This window comes from Mandrillus leucophaeus, unplaced genomic scaffold (genome assembly GCF_000951045.1).
Source record: "Mandrillus leucophaeus isolate KB7577 unplaced genomic scaffold, Mleu.le_1.0 Scaffold461, whole genome shotgun sequence".
Taxonomy (NCBI): Eukaryota; Metazoa; Chordata; class Mammalia; order Primates; family Cercopithecidae; genus Mandrillus; species Mandrillus leucophaeus.
This window is the reverse complement of record NW_012104932.1, coordinates 1,577,736-1,596,940: the sequence shown is the minus strand read 5'-3', so window position 1 is coordinate 1,596,940 and position 19,205 is coordinate 1,577,736. Positions and strand designations below refer to the sequence as shown.

Sequence of the window (19,205 nt, the reverse complement as noted above, 5' to 3'; positions counted from 1 at the left end):
CGGCTGGTGCGCTGCCCTCGCCTCCCCCATTGTTCCTACTGTCTTTTTGCCTTTTGTTATTTGCACTCGCATTGTGTTGTTTGTCTCTGAAGCCGCCTCATGACCAGCAAAGGGATTTCACCTCGTCCTTGAGAGCAACACGGGGAGCGCGAGCGAGCGGGCGAGCGAGAGACGGGGGGAGAGAGAGGGACACGCGCGCGCACACACACACACACCGGCACACACGCACACACACAGACACACACACACACACAGAGTGAAAAAGGCGAGCCACCAAAACCCATCTCCAGTCTCCTCCCGGGGGCCCCCAGCCCGCCTCTGTGCCACTTTGCATCCCACGCCGGAGGAGGCATTAACGAGACCGGGTAAGGTGCGTGAATCGCTGCGTTTTAACTTTGTTGTTCGTCCCGATGTTGTTGTGGGCAGACCTCCAAGGCGCAGAGCTCCCCTCTGCCGCTCGCCGGGCCCGCCACTCAGCAGCACTCGTTCCCGGCTCCAGCTGGAGAGCCGCGGAGGAGGGAGGGGGCCGCCGCCGGAGTTTCCTCAAGTACAGAGGGAGGGGGACTGGGTTGGGGGTGACGGAGAGGTGGGAGGCGGCCCGAGGCGCGGAGTGGCCCTGTCATCCCCGGGGGCGGCTGGCCGGGGGACCCTGGAGCGCGGGCTTGGACCCCGACCCAGAGACGGGATAACTTTCTATTTTTGTTGGGAAGCCTGCGTACTGTTGCTGGTATTGTTTTGTAAGTGGTGGCGGTGGAGGTGGTTGATGCGAGAGGAGGGCAGGAGTGCGGGGAGAACCCTGGGCTGTGCTGGGCATCGCGGCGAACGTCCAAGGCCAGACCCTAAAAGTTGGACAAAGCCCCTTAGCCCTTCTAGGATATCAGAGCGACCCCCGGCCCACCCCCTAACCTTAGTCACCCCCACCCCCCGACTCTTTCGTCTTTTTGTTTCGCTTTCTGCAATCCTTCTCCCTACCATTCCCCCTCCCTCCCGCCCGGAATTTCGGAAACAAGTCTCATCCTTCAGGATTCTAGGGATTTCAGAGACCGGAAGCTTTAATTTTAATTGCAACTACTTTTTTTCCCCCTCCTCACTCAGTGTACAAAGTGAAGACCACTCACGTGTTGTGTCACTTTAAGCGCGGGTTTGGGAAATCTCGCTTGCACTTTCGGGCTACAGCAATAAGAAGCAATGAAAAGAGGTTATACGAGTTGAAATCAAATTGGATTTGGAAATGTTTGCGTTGGAGAGCAGCAGTTTGTTGAGTATTGATCGGATGCACACGAAGCACTGTTTACATATTTTAGTAGTCATTTTCCCTACACTTTGCAAAGCGACTATATTAATAAATAGATTGACCCTGGTGAATATCTGAAGACGTTGGTTTCTGTGACTAAATTCAGAATGTGATGAATGTGAAATCATTTTAATGTGTTCCCTTCTCAGCTAAAGCAGGTCAAGACGAGAAATCCTGTGAATATGCAGAACCCTACACTCGGTGCCAGGCAGTCCAGGCACTCTGGGTGGCAGTCAACTGTACTTTCTTACAAAAGTTTAGGGATTTGCTGGAACCCAGTTGAGATCCTCACATACCCAGATAGCCAAAGGAGTTTGTCAAGAAAGGCATAAGGAGATGTCCCCAGGGACTGCCTTCTGGCTCAGCACGTTCTTTAGCCAAGGGCAGGACCGAGTGGGATTTGGGGCAGTAAGTGTGGGAATCTGCAAAGGGACTGGACAGTGATTTGTTTCCTTGCTTTTCATAAATAATGGCCCCTAGTATCCTGAAAACACACACACAAACACACACAAACAGGCCAATGAAGTAGGCACGTGGGTGATTTTTAGGCAATGGACATTTCCGTCAGAAAAACCAGAGGAGAATTTTTGATCAGGATTACGGGAGTGAGGCTCGATGGCCAAGAGTGATTAGGTTAAGGGCCAGATGGCTTTAAAGTATACGGAAATGTTTTTCAAGTTTGACTTTTATAGCATTTAAAAGGAGGACGATTTCTTAGAGCCTTTACAGAACTGCTAAATTTTGATCTGTCTAATTTTAAAGGAATTCAGCTGTATGAGAATTGCTGTTAGCTCAGATAGGGAAGGAATCTGGTTTCAAATGCAGATACATGGAACAAAGTTTCTAGGGGTGCTTCTTCCTGATTTAAATATAGCTCCCAGGCAGAAGCCTAGATAAATTCAGCCACAATGATTTAAAATCGTAAGTACTTACAGTGGCAGTTCTTTTAGGCACTGTGCAGCGTTCTCCTGCAAATTATGCCATCAACTGTTTATTCCTCAGAACTATACAAGATAAAAATCATAAGCATCACTTAAAACTGATGCAATACAGCCTTAAATCCTTAAACTGCTAGGGATTGCTTTTGTTTGCCTAAAAGGTAGATCTTTCATCACATGAGTTGTTTAAAAACATTTAATTGTGGGGGTGGGAAGGGATGTGCATAATTATTTAGTTGTTTGTGTTAATTACATAGTAGCATACTTGCTTGAAATTCTTTCTTTTTCCCCCCCTTTCTTTCCAGTGGTCTCTCTTCTAACAACCTTGTTCCTGAAGAATCAACAGTTTTTTGTTTGCTGTGGTTTTTAAAAAATTCATTTTGTAGCCTTTTTGAATGGGTAGTATTGATCCAATCTGACACAGACTTGCAAGTGTAAACTCTTAATACAGGAAAAACTTCAATTCTTAATATGGAAACCTTGTATTAGTTTTGTTGTTGAGCTTAAACAGTTCTGGTTGAATGGGATGTTGTATACAGAATTCAAAACTCCCAAACCTCTTTGGTAAATAGGCATTTGAGGTCCAATGGCTAATTCAAATTAACTTAGTTCTATACATGTAAGTGCACATCCTGTTTAGACTGACACGTGGTTTGGTAAAAGAAAAAAATATATACACTTAGAAAGATGCTATCTGTGGAGTATATAAATAGTAAATAGCAAAAGAGTGAAGTTTATACTCAGGTATGTTGGCATGTTTTTGGTTGTCCTCAGTGGGGGTGAGTTGTGAGTGATAAGGAGAATTTAAATTTCTAAATTTTCCCTTTCCAGTTAAAGGAATGAATTTAAATGCTTAAAGAATTTTTTTTTTCTTACTTACAAAGCAAGTTTAAAATTTGATATAGTGCTTACAGGATGTACTGCCTTCTTAAAAAGCTCTGTTCCTTTCCTGAGTGATAAGTAATCATTGATTTGAAGGTATGTTCAGATTATATAAAAAAGGAAAACTTACAGGACAAAATTTATGTTTCCTAATCTCCTAAAATACACTGAATTTCAAATAACGGAGAGTTCTAATGTTGCACACTGTTTAGATTTCCAGAAGCTACAATTGTTGGATATAATTGATTGGCATAACCTGGATGATTCACCCAATAGCTAATCAACTTCACTGGTAGAGAATGCTATAATTAGAGTTTTGAGAGTAAACTGGAAACTTATTTGTCTAGGCCTGAAGTCAAATGCATTCCCTCACGCACTGGTCAAAAATTTTTAGTCTGAGAAATGAAGATTTATTTTAAAGGCGAAGAAAGTGGTTGGCTGTTTCAAATAAACTATATCCTGAACTTAGATTTGTAGATAGTTAATGAAATAAAAGTCCAATTTTGTTCCAAACATTGTTTTAAAACACCCATTTGTAAATTGTCTACATTTGGTTTTCATATGTTAATGATTTGGGATCTGAAACTTATTTCAGAAAGGCATTTTGGTTTATCTTAAAAAACACCACACAAAACTGTCTAAACAACTCTGTAAATAAACTGTTCCAAATGCCTCAATTTGATGAATGAATTAAAGAATTATGGTTCTTAATCCAATTATGATCAGTCTGGTTATTCCATTTCCCATTTGGGGGAGCTTGGGGAGTTGGAATAGTAAATGATTCTCAAATGTGAGTGGGGTTTTTGTTGTTTACTTTGTGTGTGTGATGTAACGTAAATAATCACTTATACCTAATATTTATGAGAGGGATTTCCGATGTGGAGAAGTAATTTCATGATCTTAAATTAACCAAGAGTTCGTTTGCATGAAAAGTTGATGTTAATAAAAGAGTAAAGTGAGGTTTTTAAAAATATGAAGCAAAGATTTAACCTTTTTCTTAAATATAATGAATTTTGATATTTAAGAGGGGAGAAATGGAGTGCTTAAGGATCAGTAGAAGGGCAGACAATCAGGCACTTTTAGTTTGCTTTAGCAGGGCCATATGGGGACATTTCTGTAGGACTATTTAATAAATTTTACCAAATTCAATTTCCTTGTCTTTAAAATTGAGTCAAGGTCAAAGGTAGGCTAACTTTAGTTAGGGGAATTTTGGGGGGGGGTTATTTCCTCCAAAGACCTGCTCCTTTAACTGCCTACATGGGACTTTTGAATGCTTTCCCAGTGAGGGTCCTGACCTTCAGGATGGGCCCTTGACAGTCCATTTTGCCTTGATGGACCCTTCTGAATTCCTGCCCCATTTGCCCCATTTAACCTCTGGCTCATAAGCTAACTATTTTAAAGTTGTTATTCATTCATTATGGTTTAATTCTCAAACTAGATGATATTACTGTTATCATTTTGGTAGTTTATTATGGTCATCTAATTCCATAGAGATAAACTTGTGGCAATTGCAGGTATCAAGGAAAGCTGCCAGGAGTAAATATTTATATGCGTGAGGACTTTTTCAATACTACTCAAATCATACCTTATAGGCAGCTAATGATTTCACTTGCAGTTAAGGATGACATTCAGTAGGGGCAGCATATTGACAAAATTAGGAAAAATTTGAATACATGTAAATAACCATTAAATAACCATCCTTAAAAATTGAGCCATAAAAATGTATTTTGGGGAGTACTAGTAATGGTGGCATTGAATTCTACAAGTGTAAGTCCATTCATTTTCTATTTCTTAAAGTTCATTATAAGTAAAAACAAAACACCCCAAAACAAAGACCTGCTTGTATCTCTGATGCTCAGCTACATGTCATTCAACTACTCTACGCTTGTATGATATCCTGTGTACACAGAGTAAAAATAATGCAGTAGTCATAGGGATGAGCGGACTTTAGTTTGATATCCAGTTTGTATTCTCTGGTGGCTTAAGGCATTTTTTCTTTCTTCAACACCAATTAAACTGTTGGAAGTGAGGGAATTCAGGAAGGAACCAGGAAAGCAGAAAGGTATCTCATTTGGAATTTTTCAGTGTAGGTCTGTGATTTATCCAAAATTTTATTTAAAGATCTGAACTTACAGGGTTCTACCTCCTTTTCTTAACCTCTTTTTTTTTTTTTTTTTTTTTTGAGACGGAGGTTTGCTCTTGTAGCCCAGGCTGGAGTGCAGTGGAACAATGCTGGCTCACTGCAACCTCTGCCTCCTGGGTTCAAGGGATTCTTGTGCCTCAGCCTCCAGAGTAGCTGGGATTGCATGCATGTGCCGCCATACACAGCTAATTTTTGTATTTTTAATAGAGACGGGATTTCACCTGTTGGTCAGGATGGTCTTCATCTCCTGACCTCGTGATCCACCTCCTCGGCCTCCCAAAGTGCTGGGATTAGAAGCGTGAGCCGCCGCGCCCGGCCTTCTTAACCTCTTAAACTGCAAATTATGATGCCCTTTCTTATAGGGATATTGTTTGGATTATGCTAGACACTATGTGTGAAATGCCTAGCATAGTGTCTGTCATGAACTATGTGCTCAATAAATGTTAGCTACACTCAGCTCTCTCTCCTAGTCAAGTCTAGGTTCTGATCATTAATAACGGTTGAAGCTTCATTTTGTACTTACTTTGAATTTATTTGAGTCTAAAAAGAAAAAAAATGTATCACTTTCTTGAGGCTGAGATCAACACTTTAAAACAGTGATTCAGTGAACGTCTGTATATGATCTCTGACAATGTGATTTTATTAAGATGCTGTATTTGGTGCAAGTGTGAATTCTATCTTTTATTCATTTAAGTGCTTTTTCAGTAATTCACATTTATACCCTACATAATAGGTAAGGATAAATAAAAACTTTAGGACCTAATTCTGTAGATTTCTCCTCTTGTTATCTCTTTGATTTCCTATTAGCAAATATGAACTAGTGAAAATTTATTGATATTTAATCCTTTGATAGTCATTCACCTCTGCATTATATTAAGCTGTAGGACCGTGGATAAAGAGAAAGTCCATGTGGAAAAAGAAATCCATCTGATTTTTCAGTGCTTTCCTCTCTGGAGGCAACAGTACTTCAAAGAGAAACTTGTAGGTTGGTTTGTTTATTTAAATTGGGCGCAAGGAGAAAGGCACCATAAATATACCATTGCCTGGTTTGATGAGGTGGTAAAGAAACATGGAGAAATTAGTGGTTATTTTCTCTTCCCAATGAAACAGAATTTGTCTATAAGTACAACTGAGCAAAGATAAAGGAGAGGCTTCTTAAAACAGCAAATAAATGTATTTTTTGGCATTAATTGGAGTTCCTTGAGAAGCAGATGCCAAGATGGGATTAGATGTGTAAGAAGTTTTTTAGGGGAGAGGGGGAGAGGGCAGGACAAGGCCAGGAGAGCCTTTTGACCATGAGACAAGTTTGACACTTATGCAAGGAGAGGGGCAAGGAAAGAAGATTGAGTAGGAAGAAGTTTGACTATAGTGCAGTCTATGAAAGGTTTGGGTAGGCAAATAAGAGCCAGCCGCCATTGGAAGAGTCATCTATCTTGAAAGAATGGCCTGTATCAGCATTCCTCACTGTCAGTCATTGGCTGGGAGCAGCTACAGGAAGCATGGCCTCTGCGCCTAAGTGGTGCTAGAGCTATAGGGGAAGCAGTTGGGGAAGTAAGTCAATTACACTCTCAAAACAGGAGATCTGAGTGGTATAGCTATGGTTTGGCAGTATAGCCCAGTTTAGTAGTACTTCACTTGCTTCAGACAGGTGAACTCACTCTCTCTCTCTCTCTCTGTCTCTCTCTCATACACACATACACACACACTCACACACAGGAGACCTGGCAATTGCTTTGAGGTCTCTTTGAGTTTTGAGTTTCTTTGAGCTTTGTTTTCCTCAATTGCAAAATGAGTGTAATGGCAGTATCACCTCACTAATTGGGATTAAATTAGGTTATATGACATCATCTCTAAGTCCATAGTACTGTTTGTGGCATGGAGGAAATGCCCAGTGTATTTTGCACTCTTTTCAGTGTACTCACAAAATGCATCTGAAAGGTATAGATGAATTTTATCAGGTGATTGTAAATATATCTAAATAATGGATATTTCATATAATTGGAAGGCATTGTTTATGCAAGCAAACATCTTTAACGTTTGTCATTTAAAAATAGCTCGGTTCATTTATCTTCCATTAATCCTTATTTTTTATCAGAGTATAAACTGAACACTAGCTATACCAACTGACCTTGACCATCTTCAGGTAATTTGCCCTATAACATGAGGCAGAACTCTGTTCATTTCCTTACCTCTCTAGGCTTTCTATTCAGTTGAGTAGCAACGCACTGGAAGTCTGCATTTTATCTTGAGCCTCAAACACCTTGCAAGTCTTTGCTCCCCTGTGTTACTGTTCCTAAACCAACTTGCAGCACCACAAAGCACTGAACTCAAGTGGCCCTCAGCGCGAGCTCCTGCTGTGATGAGTCACAGAGCCACCAGCACTTTGTTGCCTTAGATTTGATCACTGCCATGAGCAGTCCTTCGATTGTCAGCTAAGAGCCCCTTCAGGGAGTTGTCCCTTAATAGAAAGTCTCTTTTCTTCCCTCCTGTTGTAACTTTAAATTAAAAGAAACTGTAGAGGAGCTGGTGGCATTGCAATAGTTCATTCTTCTACCCACTGGGAGAACAACATCTGAGAAAAGACGTTATTGGACTGAGAATTGAGTTGTTGCTATTTTTTTGGGCCAGAGTCGGGGGGAGGCGGTTGTGGTGGAGGATGAAGACCACGTCATTTAGACTCAGTCAGACTGGTAATCAGGATTGTGATTGAGAGCAACACTTTTGTGTATGCAAGGAAGCATTCTTTTTGGATACAAGAAGACACTCACTTAGCCTGTAAGTTTCAGTAGGATTGCTAGGACCCCTAATATTTTGACCCAGATTTTTAGGTGGTTCTGTGTGTTGTACTGTGGGAAACTGGCACTGGGACAACTTCGGAATCCAAGGAGGATGGGAGGCAGGAAAAGAGAGCTAATTTTTGACACATTCCTCAGACGAGGGACTCCTCTAGGGAATCTGTGCCCAGGATAAGGACTGCTTACTGTGAAGCTTTTGGCATAATTTTTTCCTGAAGAGTGAGCACGGGTTGCTTCAATGTCTCTACTTAAAAAGGCTGACAAACTTACATTTGTGAGAGGAAAAGAAAAAGATGTTCATACTTTTGACGGTGTGTTTCCTAGATGGTACCTCTCACGAGACTTCGGATTTCATCCTCCATTGTGGCAGTTACATCATTCCGTAGTTGCCGGCTCATCCCCATTCTGGTTAGGAACTATGGCAAAATCCGATGTCTGCCTAGATGTACTGGTGTAATTCAGGACCACTAAGAGTTGACGTTGTTTGATGTGTACTATCAGGAGTAGACTGCAGCTCGCATGCAAGTTCTTGTGATGCTTAGTATTCCTCTGCACCACTGGCACTCTTTCATATGTGTCTGGCAGAATCAGTCTCATCAGTGTACTCTTGCACTGGGAACTGCTTTTGAAGACATGCACACTATTTCTTATAATTCTGTCTTGAATTTTCTTGCTTCACTCTCAGCCTCATCTCCACGTACCTTCTCTATTAACCAAATAGGAGTGTCTTTTCCACATCCAACCAGGAAATCAAGTCACGCACAGGAGACAAACAGATAGAGATCTATCAGCACGTAAAGAAATTTCATAGGACCCCTATTTATTTTTAGAGACTTCCTGGGGCCACCCAGAAGCTCTTCTCTTCCTGTCTCCTTTTACGTATCACTCCTTGCTGTGCTTTTCTTAACCTTTCTCTTACCACAAATTCACTATTCTCATGGCACCACTGTCCACTCTGCCTTGTGTCGGACTCACTGCATGAAATGAAAGGTTTTCGAAATACTCTGCTGCCTGATTTGAAAGGGGTAGCCATAGGGTGACGTAAAAAATTTCCAATTAGAAGGTAAGCTCCCTGAGGGCATTGAATTGTAGTCCTAGCAGAATCACAATGCCTGAAACAGAGCAGCAACCGCATACATGACTGCTGAGTGAGCATAGTTTGCAAGATGAGTTTCATATGGAGTCAAGGCAGCCCTGCACGATGGGGAAGTAAGAAAACAAACAGCTGTTGAGTGTTTACTGTGTTCCGGGAGGGGTGCTAGGTGCCGTACATGGATAATCTCATTTAGCGCCCCCAGCCCTCCTATCAGATGGATATTAGCACCTTTTCACAGATGAACAGCAGACTCCAATGGTCAAGTGACTTGCCCATCTTCCTCAGTTCTAGTGAGCGGGACAGTCTTTGCCTGAATTTCAGTCTATTCGATTCTGCCACTTTAGTTCTCTTCCATCACAAGGTGTTAGTGTGGGATTCCTCTCTGTAAAATGGGAGCACTAACAATATCTGCCTATCGCATGAGATAACAATACCTGCCTATCACATGAGACAGTTAGGAGGAAGAGATGAGAAATAGTTATCGAAAGCCATGTCTATGCTGTAAAGTGATCTCTTTCTTGCTTTTTGCTTTTTTCTTTTTGAGACGAGGTCTCACTCTGTCACCCAGGTTGGAGTGCAGTGGTGCAGTCATGGCTCACTGCAGCCGCGACTGCCCGAGCTCAAGTGATCCTCCCACCTCGGCCTCCTGAGTAACTGGAACCACAGGCATGCGCCAGCATGCCCAGTTAATTTGCTTTAACTTTTGTGTAGAGATGAAGTTTGTTTTAAATGTATAGAGATGGGGTTTCATCATGTTGCCAAGGCTTGTCTTGAACTCCCGAGCTCGAGTGATCTGCCTGCCTTGGCCTCCCAAAGTGTTGGGATTACAGGCATGAGCCACTATACCCAGCCTATAAAATGATTTCTAAATGTTGCTCATTATCAAATATTCACTAATCCGTACATTCATCAAAAATATTCACTGAACACACAGATGCATGTTGCTTATACTTAAGAGAAAATATTTGATGACTTTAAGCAGAGATTCTGAATACATAAAAATTGACATCAAAGGAAATTACAGAACAGTGTTTCTCAAAGGTGATCATCCAGTCAGCCAGTTGAAAACCACTTGGGATATTTGTTAAAAACAGGGCTTTCTGGGTCTCATCCCAGACATATAGAACCTGAATCTCTGTGGGTGTAGCCCTGTAACCCTGCGTTTTTAACAAGCATGACTGGTGATTCTTTTGCACATAAAAGTTTGAGAACCAGTGATAAAAAACTTCATTGATCTAGTTTGGTAGTAAGTTATATATACATGGCATATGGAATTTAAGTAAGAGGCTCACAGAATAGTGGAAGTGCCAAGATAAAGCACAACTGATTGTTGGACTGCTAGAAAGACTTTTTTTTTGATAATATGGTTTTAGGAGTTCTAAAATAAAATTTAAAGAGCCTTTAGTTATTTGAGTGTATAAAACATTAGCATGCTTCAAGTCAAGAGTGAGGGGGCCTGACATAAGGAATCTAGGGGTTGGAGAGTGGGGAAGGGGGCCCTGGGGCCAGTTATATGTATTCTAGCCTTGGAAATAACTTTTTAACAGGCCAGACTGAAGGAGACTAAGTAGACGGAAGACAAGAGGTTGATCTGTTTATCCAGCCCTGTATCCCAAATAAGACAATGTCTGGGACATAGTGGGTGCCTAAAGATGTTTGTTTAATAAATGAATAAAAACACACAGAAGGAGAGAGCAGCATGTAGAAAACAGACTAGGATAGTTTGATTATGATTACTATGGCTAGAGAAGGCGAGAAAGAGTAGGCTGAAAAGGAGTCCTGGTGAGATAAGATGAGGACAGGGTTTTAATTAGGCTAATATGGTCCTTACAGGAAAGTGCCTTTTATACAAACAAATAAACAATGAAAAACACTAACCCAAGGTTTGTATGGGATGAAAACATGAGTCCACTGTGTCTATTATCTTGGGATAACAGTTACTACACGAGGATAGGGACCTTGTCTATTTGTTCTCCATGTGATCTGTTTTGTTCTCCATATGATCGTAGCACTTAACAAATATCTATTGAACAAATGACAGAGCTTCCATGTGGACAGGGGAAAAAAAGCATTTACGTTATACAAAAATATCTTGTAAAGAGAGAAGCTAAATCTTTACAAATGCTAGCCAATAGACTGGTGATCGTGAAAATAATAAATCTTCATAAAACTGCACATTCTTAGACAATCTATTTAACGTTCAGTAAGGTCTCGATCTGATTGTCTGTCACCAAGCATTGCTTTATGGACAATTCCACTTTCATTTTACTGTTAGGAAAATCCACCAGGGTGCCCAGCACAGTGTCTTGCTAATATTAGCTATTTAATAAGTATTTGATGAATAATTCAATGAATGAATGAAGAGTATTGGCTTGGGGCTGGGGGAAGATGGGAACTTGAAAGCAGCCTAAGAAGAGAGTTGCCCTCATTCACTTAGAATTCCCAGAGTGACATGCGATCCAGAGATCTTGAAGCAGGCAGATTTCCCATACAGGTCAAGGCCTGGTTATTGGAATCTTGAGGGGAAGGATGTTTGCTAAGGTAATGACTGCAACAGTGGGTTCAGCATTGTTGGAAGAGGCAACTACTCATTCGATCTGGAAAATATATTCGGGGGGAGGGAAGGTAAAAAGTAATTCTAAACCCAACCAGAGTTTTAGTAGAAAAATGGCTCTAATTCAAGCAGTGTAATGTTAACATCAATGCGTGTCTCATGGCTCAAGTCCCGCATACTGCTTTGGAAATAAAAGGAGATTGTGTAAAGAATTAGCAATACAAGGCATTTTTAAGTGCTTTATTGCAGAGGCCTGTGATACTCTGTGAAATCTATGCAGCCTCTTTCTTCCTGCTGTGCTTAATTTCAGAATCTGATGCTATTACCTATCCTTGGAGGAAAAAAAAATAATCATTCTCTGTTAACTCTTAAAAATCAAGTTTAACGTTGCACTTCTTTTCAACATAATCTTTCCGATATTTCTTCGGAAGAGAGAAGTGGTGTATTTAGCCACGGAGTTTGGTATCTAGGATTGCTTCTAGGGGGCAGGGTTAAAATAAGAGGGCAAGTTGGAAATAAATGTTGCAGGCAAAAGTTTAGAAACGGCTCAGGCTGTTTGAAGGATGAGGTCTCTAAAAGGGTCAGCAGAGACTGTGTTTGGCTTGAGTCCAGAGCAGAAGCCAGAAAGGTAAATGGGGCATAAGGAAAGTCCAGCAGAAGCCAGGATAGGAGTTAACAACATAGGTGGCTATCTTCTTATGACATGAAGACCTGTCCACCAAAAATCGTTTCCTCCCTGGCATGCCATCGTGGCGCCCCTGCTCCTGTCTCACAAAGCACAGTGGACACTGATGTTGATTGATAAGCTATTGTTGCTAGACATTGTACTAAGCAGTTTATTTGTATTGAATTTTCCTAATAACTCTGACATAGGTACAGATGCTGTCCCATGATACAGTCAAGGAAACCGAGCTTGCTCAAAGTAACATAGCTAGCAAGTGGCACAGCTGAGACTTGAACCCAGAGTGGGCTGATTCTGAAGTCTGGGCTCTTGCTCATTGTAACATAGAAAAATATATTTTAAGTCCTGTTAAGTCATCCCTCCAAATGATGCTTGCACTTCCCCCTTTCTTCTATACTCACCTCTCGCACCCTGAATCATTGCAAAGTTCCCCAAACTAGTGTCTTTCCCTACAGTCTGCTCTATTTACCACTATCAGGCTTTTACTGTGTATCACAATCCTCCTGACATGCTATTAATATTTAGAAATATTTCTCAAACATTCAGAGTGCCTGGGTACCACACATGGATGCGACTAAGATTCTGAAGTCTGGTTTTTAAGGGCTTCTTCAATGTCTCCAACTCTATCTTTTCAGGCTCATGTTTGAGACCTTCCTTTCAAGAATACTTGCTTGTGATCTAGTTCAAGCAGAACAGAGCTTTTCAGATGACTCCCAAACTATCTGCAACATGTCAGCCCTATTAACTCTTCTCAGAATGCTCAGACAGAAGCTATGCCAGTGCACAAAAGTCACTTCTGACACCTGGCCCTGTCTGGCTCATGGATTTCTTCCAGGATTGCTCTTTCTGTCTGCTTTAAACCTCCTCATCAATTGACCTTCCTTGGCGCCCAATCCACTTTGCTCTCTATTTTTGCTTTCTCTTTTTGTTTTGTTTCTTCATTCATTCAGTACTCAATAAATATTTATGGAGTGCCTACTATGAGCCAGACACCATGTTAACTGCTAGAGATTTAGTGGTGTGTGGAACAGGCACACACTTTGCACACAAGGAATTAAAGTCTATTAAGGAAGATCAATTGTAATGAAATAATTATCAGCATTTATGATTGCAAATTGTTGAACTGTATTTCACAGAAGATTATACAGCATACGAGAGAAGTTTCTGATGTATTTGAGGGAGGAGCAGTTAGAGGATGCTTACATGAAGATGTCACATTTTAAAGATAGCTAATGAGGTAATGAGGACAGGAGAAAAAATTGTTTCAAGGTGGAAGGAATAGCATGTACAAGGTTTCCAAAGAGGGAGGGAAAAGAGTGTGTTCTTAGAATTAGAAGGGCAGTGTGGCTGAAGCAGAGTGGAAGGGAATTAGATGGAGATGAGGTTGTAAAGAGAGATTGGGATCAGATCATTAAGCCTTCACAGCTATGTCACAGAGTTGAGTCTTCATAATAAGGGTGATGAAGGACCCTTTGAGGTTTCTCAAGAGGACAATGAAATTTGTGCCTACAGCCTGCAGATGACATTTAAGAGAGGCAGGAATGAACGGATTTGGGTCAGCTAGAAAGGAGGCTATCGAAATGATTCACCTAAGAGAAACATGGTAGCTTGGACTATAGCAGTAGTGTTAGACAGGAAGGCAAGAGGAAGGATTTCAGAAACAAGCATGCTGTTCAGATGCTTTGTACCACCCTCCATCTCCATTCCACTAACCTCTTGGGATACTGCCTCTGCTCATCTCCCAGTGTTTCCATGTTTCGCAGCTTTAAAAAGTAGATGCTTAAATCCGTATTTCTAGTTCCCAGGGACTCTGCTGGTGGGGAGAAATTTGACACACAACATATAGTGCCTCATGTCTATGTATACATACTTGCCTTCACCTCTTTATGTCTTCCTTTATAATCAGCACTTCTCCCTCATGTAGATATTCTAAAATCCTGCCCATCTCTTCATTTCCAAATTAAATTTTACTCTTTCACAGCATTCTCACCAAATATACTAGCTGAATGTCTCTCAGTCTGATCTTATGACACTTATATCTGTAATTGTCTTTATGGCTTTCAGTATCTATTGTAGCATATTGCAATCATGTTGTGAGCATGTCTTATCTCCTGAGAGATATTGTGAGTTTGTGGCAAGGGACATTGATGCTGTAGCTCAATATTAACACTGCTATTTTGGATTTTCCTTTCTAGCTGGGCTATTTACTTAAGACCTCTGAGTCTGATTCCTCATCTGCAGAATGGGTATAATTATATTTACTTTATAAAGCCGTTATTAGGAATTAATGATAGAATTAATAATACTTAAAATAATCTTAAGTATTAATAATACTTAAATAATCTTAAGTATTAATAATACTTAAAATAATCTTAAGTATTAAGAAAGATATTTAAAATAATCTCTGGCACATAATGAATCCCAGCATACAATAACAGGTTATAGTTATAAACTTTGTTTTTGAAGTCAGAACCCTGTGTCTTATTACTACTTTTCTGTTCTTGTAGCTCAGTGAATATTCGTTGAATTCAGATTTGAATTTAAGTCTCATTTCTGCCAGGGAATACGAACACTCTATAAATAGATTTTGATACTTGTCTGTGAGAACTTCAAGTTGATAGGGGAGCTCGTAACAGAAACTGGTTATTTGTTATTGTGATAAGTATAGTGATAGAACAATAACCCCAGATAGACTATTTTGAGAGCACAGAAGAGAGGTTGGAGAAGGTTTTCTAAGATAACTTATGCCTGAGCTGAGTATTTTATTAATCAGTTAGGTACCTGTTGAAATAATGTGTGCACATAATATAAAACCCAAGGCTATGTAATAAAATAGCATTTTTGTCCTATTGACAAGTATACCCACTCCATTTCTACTGCTTTCAGTTCTGTGTTTCTAAATAAAATGTTTATTCCTTGTTTTCCTTGATTAAAAAAATGTTAGGTATCAGTTGACTTCTCACTATTTGGCTCTCTTATACTATACTCCTCCTACCCCTACTTTTTAAAACCACACATTTTTTTTCTCCTATTGTTCCAATATAATTTCTTTTTTTTGTTGTTAAATCAGTTTAGTAATAGTTACTTTTACTATCTAAATGTGTGTGTCTTCCTGTGCATATTATATACTGATTACTTTGACTTTTTAAATGCAACTTATTTTGTTTCCTGAAGTTAATAATGGCCTATGTGCAAACCTTCCAAAGTTTTACTGGAAGTACTCAGTGTTTACTGGAATTCGTGAGCCATGGTTTACCCGGTATGTGGCATATCCAGGGCGGGCCCTGGAGGAAGTCAGCCCTAGTGCAAGGACCATTTTATTACTGGGAGAATTTACAATTGTTTGGCGGGGTGCGGTGGCTCACGGCGGTAATCCCAGCACTTTGGGAGGCCGAGGCGGGTGGATCACGAAGTCAGGAGATCGAGACCATCCTGGCTAACATGGTGAAACCCTGTCTCTACTCAAAATACAAAATATTAGCCGGGCGTGGTGGCGGGCGCCTGTAGTCCCAGCTACTCGGGAGGCTGAGGCAGGAGAATGGCGTGAAGCTGGGAGGCGGAGCTTGCAGTGAGCGGAGATCATGCCACTGCACTCCAGCCTGGGTGACAGAGCGAGACTCTGTCTCAAAAAAAAAAAAAAAAAAAAAGAATTTACAGTTGTTGGATCCAGGTGATAAAAGGCTCACCAACTTTTTGTCAGTTATATTTCTTAGATTTTCTGCAGACAGAACACTCACTTATTCTCTGCCCTTGGACATTCTGCTTCCACCAACCTGTCCTTGCTAAGGCTGTGAGTTCAGCTAAGCAAGGCAAGGGGTGGTGCTCCGAGAGAGTGGTAGGGTATTCCAAGAAGATGGGATGACCTGAGTGGAAAGCCATGGCAGTGAGAGAGAGCGTGTTGTGTTCATGGAATTACAGATAGTTTGGTGTAGGTAGAGCACAGAGTACAGGGCAGGACTAGCTAGCTGAGATGAGGCTGTGATGGTGGGCAGGAGTCAGATCAACGCGATCTTTTTATTACAGACTCATACACCCTAGATTCTGTCGTGTAGGCTATGGGGAAACTCATACTGTTAAGTAACATGGTCTGCTTTGCTTGTGAATGAATGACAGAGTAAGCAAAAAGTGGAAAACTAGCTCCTGAAGTCAGCAGTTAAAATGCTGTCTTTGCATATTCAGTGACGTATTAATATTTTAGGGGTACTCCATCAGGCACATTGTTAGAGCACACATCCCCAAGAATACACGCACATGCACAGAAACGCACAGACATTCATTGTTTATGTACATGTGTTGCTACTGTAGTTAATATTCAGGGCCCAATAAACACCGAAAGCAAGGTCTAGGTTAAATGATGGTGCCTCTAACAGTCACGTCCGAGTTTCCTGGAGACCTACTCTGACATGTAGATTTGCATGCAGTGAGTTTCTGGGAGGATTCTCAGGGACACTACCTGCGAGGGGGTGAGGGAAAAGGACGGACAGAAGGAGACGTGGACTGTGATGCAGCTGAGGCTTCAGCTCGCCCATGAGGAGCTCTGGAACTGGATGCCTGTTCAGAGATGTTCTGAACGGAGACCTGGAGCCAGGCCTTTATAACTGAACATCGAGGTGGGATGTGGGCCATCCCTGTGGAGGGTCCACAACTCTAAGCTAGGGCTATTCTTGGAAAGGGACTGAGCTGGGAGCTTCCAGCAGCCAATACTCCTGGCAGCTGGGAGAACAAATGCTGCTGGGCAGCACACCACAGCCTCCACTACAAACAACCTTTCTGATAACTTCTCTATTTTTTAGAATTCTCAGATTTTTCTTAAAATGCAGATGCCAAAGAGCTAGCAATTGGCCCATGAGATGCAGTTCTGCCATTTTCCTGGGTTCACTTATGTTTGCATTATTAGTATTACTTGAAAATCTGTCATTTGTTTTTGAGAAGGAAATCTTTTTAAACCCCTTGTCCATTTTATGAGGGTTAATTTAGCTAAAAATGAGACAATGCAATCCACAATCCATTTCCTCAAGCACATGAAAACTGTTATGTGTGACAAAATGGTGAAACAAGAGATAGTAGAGCATTAACATTAACTTCTTCCTGTTGTGAAAATGAGGGCCCCCATGGCAATCTATTAGTAATTAGATGAACAAATGCAACCTTGTAGATCATCTTGAATTTCTGGCTTTGGAGAAAATTTCTTTATGGAATGAAACCAAGGCAACATTTTAACTGGAGGTAGGACAGCTTGTTGGACCTAGACATATGGTGGTGGTGGTGATGGGGTCCCTTTGTATGCTGAATATAGTGTTAGTACGTGGACAAGAGGTAATCAGCCAGAAAGTGTAGTCCTAGGTTTTTTCCAGGTTCCCAGGTGGGCATCTAAGTCAGGGCTCTCCTAATTTTTCTGATCATGTATATAAACCATCAGTAAAAAATACATTACTCTATTACCAGTAAACACACAGAAAGGGGATTAAAGAGGAAATAAAGAATACCTATACAATCAGAAATGTAATTAGAAGTTGTAATGTTTTCTTCAAAATGCCAGTGGACTTTTTCTTCTTTTTTGCACCCACTTCAAATACTACTGAACTAGATTTCTAAAGTATAAGTTATGTACCAAATGGGGACAAAGTGCGTTGGAGACAGAATTTGGCAATTTAATGGGTTTGACCTATGCAGCTATTTAAATGAGGTAGTATGAGCTCCAAGTATTAAAAAGTGAACTGAAGAAAAATTAGGTTTTAGAATAGAATTGGGATGCTTTAAATTTTTTTTTTTTTAAATCATGGAGGGAATGTGTGTGTGTATGTATGTGAGTGTATATCTGTGTGTGTGTTTGCACTAGCCCGGGTCATAATGACTTAGCATTTCTTCCTGTTTAGCCGTTCCCCACAATTAACTAAAAGGTTGGGGCCACACTGACACCATTACCCTTCTGTATATCTGGCACTAATTTATGACCCATATCCTGCCTTATATCCCAGAATGCTTTTGAATGTTCTTCCATTGTTTTATTTTCAGATTTATCAATGTACAGATCAGTTAAATGCAATAATGAAAAGATATCTTTATTAGTGTCATCTCAGCAATAGAAAAACTGAAAAGACAATACCTTCCATAGATATAATAAGTTCTTACCCATCTTTTTGGAATTTTAAATATTTATAAGCATTTTTCTGGTAAAACTCAGACTAGTTTATAAGAATTATCCTAGAGTCATCTTGTGCCTGAACTTAAGATAGCTTCCTTATTAAAATCTTTTATTTTGCTAATAAAAATCCATTTCAATTATGTTCTCTTTTTTATATTTAACAGTACCTGCTCACAAGATATTGGTTGCTTTAAATTTCTTGGAAGAAAGGCGATAAATGCATTTCAGGTAGCATTATTATTAGTTTTCATTATAGATAAAATTAAAAGGTAGCTGGATTTGGAACCAGTATATGGATGTCTTAATAAGGATATGGTAATCATGGTTCAGTCCCTAAGGAAACCTAATCACATAATCTTAAATATAGTTCATAAGTTAAAAGGCAGAACCTTGTTATGCTAGTGTGCTATTTTTAAAATAATAAAATTAAGATTCTTTAAAAATATATGTACAAATGATCTTTCCATTATTGAGTGTAGACTGTCCCTCAAAAGAATATTATGACTTGAAATGTTCAAGTGACTCCATCCTTACTTGTTGTTAATTTCTTTATAACTATTTGCATTTGCATATTGATTTTTAGAAACTTTTTTTGAGCCAGGATCTCACTCTGTCACCCAGGCTAGAGTGCAGTGGTGTAATCTCAGTTCACTGCAAACTCTGCCTCCTGGGTTCA

The 19,205-nt window shown here is 40.4% G+C and overlaps 1 protein-coding gene across 2 annotated transcripts in view; it reads left to right on the top strand.

The window, feature by feature from the left end:
- The first annotated feature begins 108 nt into the window (after positions 1–108).
- Positions 109–19,205, top strand: part of SOX5 (SRY (sex determining region Y)-box 5) — a 1,081,658-nt gene continuing 1,062,561 nt past the window's right edge. Inside the window, exon 1 of one of the 2 annotated variants that reach the window (XM_011994779.1) lies at positions 109–370. The gene's annotated coding sequence lies outside the window, so the exon portion shown is untranslated. The remainder of the gene's footprint in view (positions 371–19,205) is intronic. The other variant, XM_011994778.1, reaches the window with a different exon arrangement.